Here is a 6,594-nt window from a genome sequence, read left to right on the forward strand (position 1 = left end):
GTTATTTTGCCTCAAAATTTTATGATACTTAGTGGGCTTATGGGTAAATACCTTTTCTGATAACAAAACTGTGGTTCTAAGGATGAAGAATGCTTAAGACTCAGTGAAGAAATAATGGCAAATTGGGTTTTGGAATCTTGGTTTTATGATGATTGAATTGGAGTAAGAACCAGATTATTTTATTAAATGCTCCTTTTAGGATAGAAAAATATAAATCCTTAAAGCAATTTATAGTTTTCATAGTGTTGACCATTTTCTATTTTTTTTTTAGTTCAGTTTATAGTGACAGTGAGAAAATTTTGCAGGATCAACACTGTTACTTGGTTTGCACTTGACAGGTTAGATGTTTTTAAGTGTATCCACTGCTTTGAAGGTATTCTTGGCCTACTTCAGAATTAGTTTTTCCAGGAAATTCAATCTTCAGTGATTATCTTTGTCATAGATCTTTCTATGGAGAGATAGAAAAAAAGATAAAATGCATAGTAATCAGACAAATTATTTTAGTCAGTTGGCTATTGTTTTCTTTTTAACATTGCATCAATTAAAGCATATCAAAATGTAATGGTTTTCAAAACTGAGTGAACTGCTGTGTTTGTATTTTATTTTGTGTTTGTATTTTTAAGGAAGCACGTTACTTTGTATAATTTTTTCCGCAGTTTTGTTATTTTTATTTCTTCAGATGAGATTTTTCTCCCTAACTACAAAACTATGATACATGCAATTCACAATAAAATAAATGCTTTAAGTGTGTGTATACAGAACAAAATATACTCACAATTAGCAGAGGCCCGTTCCAATAATTAAACATTCTTTTAAAGGGCTTTGTTCATTATTGGGTTCCTTTTGAGGTCTTTAACTTTAATAAACTTGCATGCAACAATCTACCAAAATGCTAAACATTTATAGAACTCAAGTTTCTAGTACCTGATCTTACATTCCATGAGCACCAATCACACCCCCATCCTAGGGTAGCATTCAGAATCACAGAAACTTTCGGAGATCATCTTGGAGAGAAATGGAGTAATTGGCCAAGTTTTGTAACGAATACAGAATTTCAGTGAAAAAGGGTGGGAAGTGACAATTACTGAGGGCTTATTATGGGTTAGGCACTAACTATTTTCACAATTTTAACTCAGTTAATTCTCCTGCAAGTTTATATTATACCCAGTTTTGCATCTTAAGGGTCAGACAGATCAGATAAATCTCCCATGGTCACAAGGTTAGTAAGTAGTGAACCTGGGATACCAATCCAGAAGATCTGTGTAACTTCACATTTTAGGATCTTTCCATATCATCTGTGGTATATGAAGAGACGGCTTTTAGGTTTTTGTTTATGCTGTTCCAATCTACAAAGGGGATTCGGTAAACCTGCATTACTATTAACATATATAGTGTGTTTAGGTATGTATGTACACATTCATTCTTCATTCATTCATTCAGCAAATATTTATTGAGTGTCTACTATATATCAGGAACTCTTCTATGCTCTGGGATTAAGGGAACAAAACTATCAAAAATCCCTAATCTCATGGAGTTTTCATTCTGTCATATGTGTTAGAACAAAGACTCTTCATTTCTTACTTCTATCTGCACTCTTTCCCTCGGAGGACTCCCAACTTTTAGGTAACACGTTAACTGCATAGAATGAAAACTACAAGTCCCAGCATCCCTTACTGTTGAGTTGGCCGAGACAATAAACGACAGTCTAGTGTGTCAGCATCCGGGAAATTTCTTTCATAGAGAGCCGCTGGGGCCCAGGGTTCCTTTTCTTCCTTCTTCTTTCCTCCTGTTTAGAATGTGGATACACTAGCTACGGCTTCATCCTGGAAAATGAGGCCAAGGGCCACACCTTAGGAATGACAGAAAGTAGGACCAGATAGTAGAGGGAGAAGCTTCTGAGTCAGTCCTCAGTTGCCTGTATCTGGATTTTTCAGAAAAAGAAAAATCAAATTCTATCTTATTTGGATCTCTGTTACTAGCTGCTGAACCTAGCATTTATGTTTGAATGAGCGATGATTTTTTGTCTTTCCTTGCCAAGGATACCTTTATGTCTTCCCCTTTCATCCAGCATTCTATTCCACCTCTACAGCTATACACATACATAGAATTTTCTTAAGAAAACATCATTTAAGCTTTTGGATCCAGCTTGGATCTACCCTGCAATATTCTGCTCTCCCCTTTTTTCTTAAACCAATTTATAGAGTCTTAACCAAATACTATGCATATATTTATTTATGAAGACCTATATGTATTATTTATGTTACTTATATACTATCTCTTTTATACTATTCCAACCTAAGCACAGATCAAAGATGATTAACAAGTAAACATGCTATATGGAGATTTATCCCCAGTCCTCAAATTTTCTGGAAAGAACGAAATGATTTCCCTCAAGTACCACTAACAACTCATGACTTCTTAAGTCCCAGTCAATTGTATCTATTTCCTCAGTGTCATCCTATCTACTATATAGCTATTGCTATGATAGTAAAATACAAGTCATATTTTTAAATTTAATAGCTATACTAGTGCCGTATAGTTACCCTTGAAAAGAAAAAATAAGACACTGTATATGCAAGATAAAAAGAATTCTGAATAAAACCTTTCTCCCCAATCTTTAAAATTTCATTGAACTGTAGAAAAGTAAAGGATGAAACACGTCATGGGGTTCAATTTCTTCCCAGTGCAGAAATGATTCTTTGAAAATCCTTCCTAATATGTTATCCAGTCTGGGTTTAAAAGTTCCAAATACTGAGGCTTTTATCAATTCCCTTGGAAGATTATATCTCATATAGTAGATTGGATCGTACCAAACAGGTCCTGAAATCCAAAGGAAACTCATTCATTGCTGTCACTTATGAGTTTTGACTGTCCAAACACAATTCCTCTCCTCTTATCATGAGTGCTGTCACTGACTTTTGGCTCTTGTTCTTACCCTCGAAATTTCTATTAGTTGCTCATGTATATGGATTAAGGCCAGTCTCTCTCGGTGAATCCTTTCCACTTATGCTGAATTTTGAACCCTTTCCAAATAATTGTTAAATATTTGATAATGAGAATTTTTTCATATGTTGGAGGTATAAATAGTGTTTGGGTTTTCTGTGTAAGAATAACTTTGACATGGAGTATATAACTCAACTAATTACCATGACTATTCTTCTAATGTTGATGGTGCCGTAGTTTTTTAAAAAGTGATGTTAACAAGTTGTTTTCAAACTTTGGTAGACCTGAAATAGTTTCTATTCCTAGAGTTTTGCTTTAATAAAACAATTTTACATTCTCCTTAGAAAGATGGAAAATTATTTTATTGTTTTCAATAGCTTCCCATCACTTCATATAAACGCCAAACTCTATATTTTGAACTATAAAGTTCAGCTTGACCTATTCTTGTCTGACTTTCCTAAATCACTTCCTTCTCCTTCTCTTCGGCTTCTAGTCTCAGCTTAATTGCTATCTTTTCAGAAAAGTTCTGCCATCATTTCAGGATAATTGCTTGTCTCAAGCCCATTTAATCCTCTTTTTTCACCATCTTCATTGCTTACTTATTTCCATTTATCATTATTTTTGTTTCTGATTCCCCCATTAGATTATAAACTACCTGGCATTAGAGCAAGGGCCTACATACTGATTTCCATGTACCAGGTTTGTTTTTCTTCCCAACACCACTGTGTGTCCAGTGGTATATGACATACCACTTAGCTCATAAAAAGTAGTCTAATATTTGATAAATGAATAAATATATAAATAAATGCTTATTTACTTAATGTAAATAAGTGGTTATACTTACTATATGAGCTTGGAGTAAAAGGAAATACTTTGAAAAATCCATATCCTGTATAATTAAATTCTATGACAGTTCATTATTATATGGATTCATAGACTTATAGAATAGTATTGTTGAGAATAACCTAGGATGCTATATGGTTCAACATCTTGTTTTCCTAGATAAGAAAGTGGAAATCTAGAGAGAAAAATAACCCATCAAAAGTCATATAGCTAACGAGTGCCCTCTCTAAGGCTAAAGTCCTTATCTCTTTCATCCATATAAAAGCTCAAGCCATGGACCCTGAAACACAACTACGCAAATAATAGTCATATAGTTGCTAAACTTTTGTTTCTTAAAGCCTCGTCTGTGTACGTCCCATTCCACTTCATTTTGTATCCCTCAGTATTTTTTTTTGCATTTTACTTGTACTAAAATAATTATGGAATTAATTAAAAACCTTGGTCCACCTCCAATTTTTCCTTCTTATATGTTGCACTTATACGAAAATATGACTAAGCTGATACCTTTTCCCTCTATTTTTATAAATACAATTTGGTGATAAAGTGTTTCCTTTTCACAGGATAGGGATCTGGTTAGTTTTATTATTATTTTTTTAGTTTGTTCTTTTGTTTTTATTTTGGCATTTACTTTGGTCTTGAAAGAGCTCTAACATCTTAAATGCTACCTTTAAACCTCTTTTCTCCCTGCTTTCCCCACTCCCACCTCCCTTAGTCTTGCTGTAGTTCCATCCATCAAACTGAAGAAGGAAGTGAATCAAATAGAAGACCAGTGGAACAGTGTGCATTTCTGGCTGAAATATATCATTATAGGTACAGTGAGTGAAAGCAGTGGCAATAATGCAGGCTGTATAATGTCTGGAATGTACTTGTAAGGGACATGTAACATTTAGGGTTGTAGATAACTTATGACACCATTTAGTGTTTAAAACCACTTTGATTCTAGGAGAGTAACTTATAAAAATAAAGTGACTAGATTTATTCTGTGGGTTGAGGAAAGGACTGGGCTATGGGGGATTGGAGGGATTGTTTGGTGTTGAATTCCTCAGGACACTGTATTGTATCCCATTTGTTGATTTAAAAGTCAAATATTTATAAAATGTATAAAATATTAAAATATCTAGAGATGCTTACTGGCTTTTAAAGCAACTTTTAATAAGGTACATTCTAGTTTTACCGAATCACCAGTTAGGGAAACCACTCTTGGTGAACCATTAGGGCGTAGACTAATAAAATAAAACACAATGCTTCTTGGTGGATGTGGCAATATTGTAAGGCTTGATGAGAATGAAGAGAGTGTAAATTAAGCAATAACAATTGGGAAGCAGGGCATTTCCTGGGGATTAATGACAGGCTGGGTGGAGTTGATGGACCATGGCTTTTCTGTGGGCCATTAACCTCAGTTGATCATTAATTCCCAAGAAATACCTGATGGTGAGGTCATTAGTATAATTATCATCTTAAAGGGAGAGAAGGATGGTGCATTCCAGAGGCTTGAGGTTAAAAGAATGGTGATTATTTCATATAAAGCACAGCGCCTCATAGACCAAAGGGTCATAAAATTCCTTGAGTCATTTCTCAGTTGCCAATTCAGTTTGTAAGCGGGAATGAAGCAGAAAATGGTCCTCCTTTTGAAAGAGTGTTAGTGGGGGCATGGGGAAAGGAGATGTGTGAGGAGTACTCACAGGAAAGGATGTGGCTTTCTTTCAAAGTAGCCTCTTGAAAAATGACTGGTAAAACATCGAGAGAATTTCTGGTGATGAACGATGACAGACTGAAGTGGTATTTGTGGTTTGATATACACAGTGCCTCCTTGGCATTGGTTTTATTTCATTTTAAATATGATGGGTGTAATGATGGGGATTAGGAGGGAGTTGGGGGCCTGTAAGAAACTTACATTTTCTGGGCTTTAGCTTCTTCATTTGAAAACAGGAAGGGGCACTCTAAGGTAGGTCCAGCTCTGACAATTCTCTGATCTCTGATGTGTATTTAAGAAGTCAAAGATCTTCCTGGGGCAAGACCTATCTAACTTTGAGATAATGAGGCAAACCATTGGGAAAGGGAACTGTTTTAGTTTCCCTGACTGTTCAAAGCAAATACTAGGAAACAGGCTGGCTTTAACAATGGGAATTGATTAGCTTACAGTTTTGGGGCCATGAAAATGCCCAAGTCAAGCCACCATCAAGGCAATGCTCTCTTCCTGAAGACTGACTGCTGGCGATCCGTGGCTCCTCTGCCACATGGCAGGGCACATGGCAGCATCTGCTAGTCTCTCCCTTCTCTTCTGGGTTTCTTTGCTTTCAGCTTCTTGCTTCCATGGCTTTCTCTCTCTCTCTCTCTCTGTATTCATTCCAGTTGTAAAGGATGCCAGTAACAGGACTGCATTCCATCTTGAATGAGGTGAGTAACACCTTAACTGAAGTAACTTCATCAAAAGATGCTACTTACAACGGGTTCACATCCACAGGAATGGATTAGATTTATTGATTTCTTTTTTGGGGGGGTGCATGGTCTGGGAATCGAACCCAGGTCTCCCGCATGTAAGGTGAACATTCTACCACTGAACCACCCATGCACCCCTAATGGGTAAGATTTAAAAACATGTTTTTCTTGAGTGCACGCAGCTTCAAACCACCACAGTAAACAAGAGCTTTCCCTGAGGGGGACTAAGTAACGGTATGTGAGTTGGAATGAAGCTTCCTAAGTCAAACTATTGATGGTTTTGGCTTAATATTTGAATTGACTCATTTTAGGTGTTCTAGCTTGCTAGCTGCCAGAATGCAATATACCAGAATCGGAATGGCTCTTAAA

At 36.0% G+C, this 6,594-nt stretch overlaps 1 non-coding gene across 1 annotated transcript; it reads right to left on the reverse strand.

Annotated features, from left to right (window-relative positions):
• Window positions 1–6,287: 6,287 nt before the first annotated feature.
• TRNAV-UAC (transfer RNA valine (anticodon UAC)) lies at window positions 6,288–6,358 on the reverse strand. The gene has a single exon. It is a non-coding gene; the product is annotated as a tRNA-Val (tRNA).
• Window positions 6,359–6,594: the final 236 nt, after the last annotated feature.

Source organism: Tamandua tetradactyla, chromosome 5 (genome assembly GCF_023851605.1).
Source record: "Tamandua tetradactyla isolate mTamTet1 chromosome 5, mTamTet1.pri, whole genome shotgun sequence".
NCBI classification, from domain to species: Eukaryota; Metazoa; Chordata; class Mammalia; order Pilosa; family Myrmecophagidae; genus Tamandua; species Tamandua tetradactyla.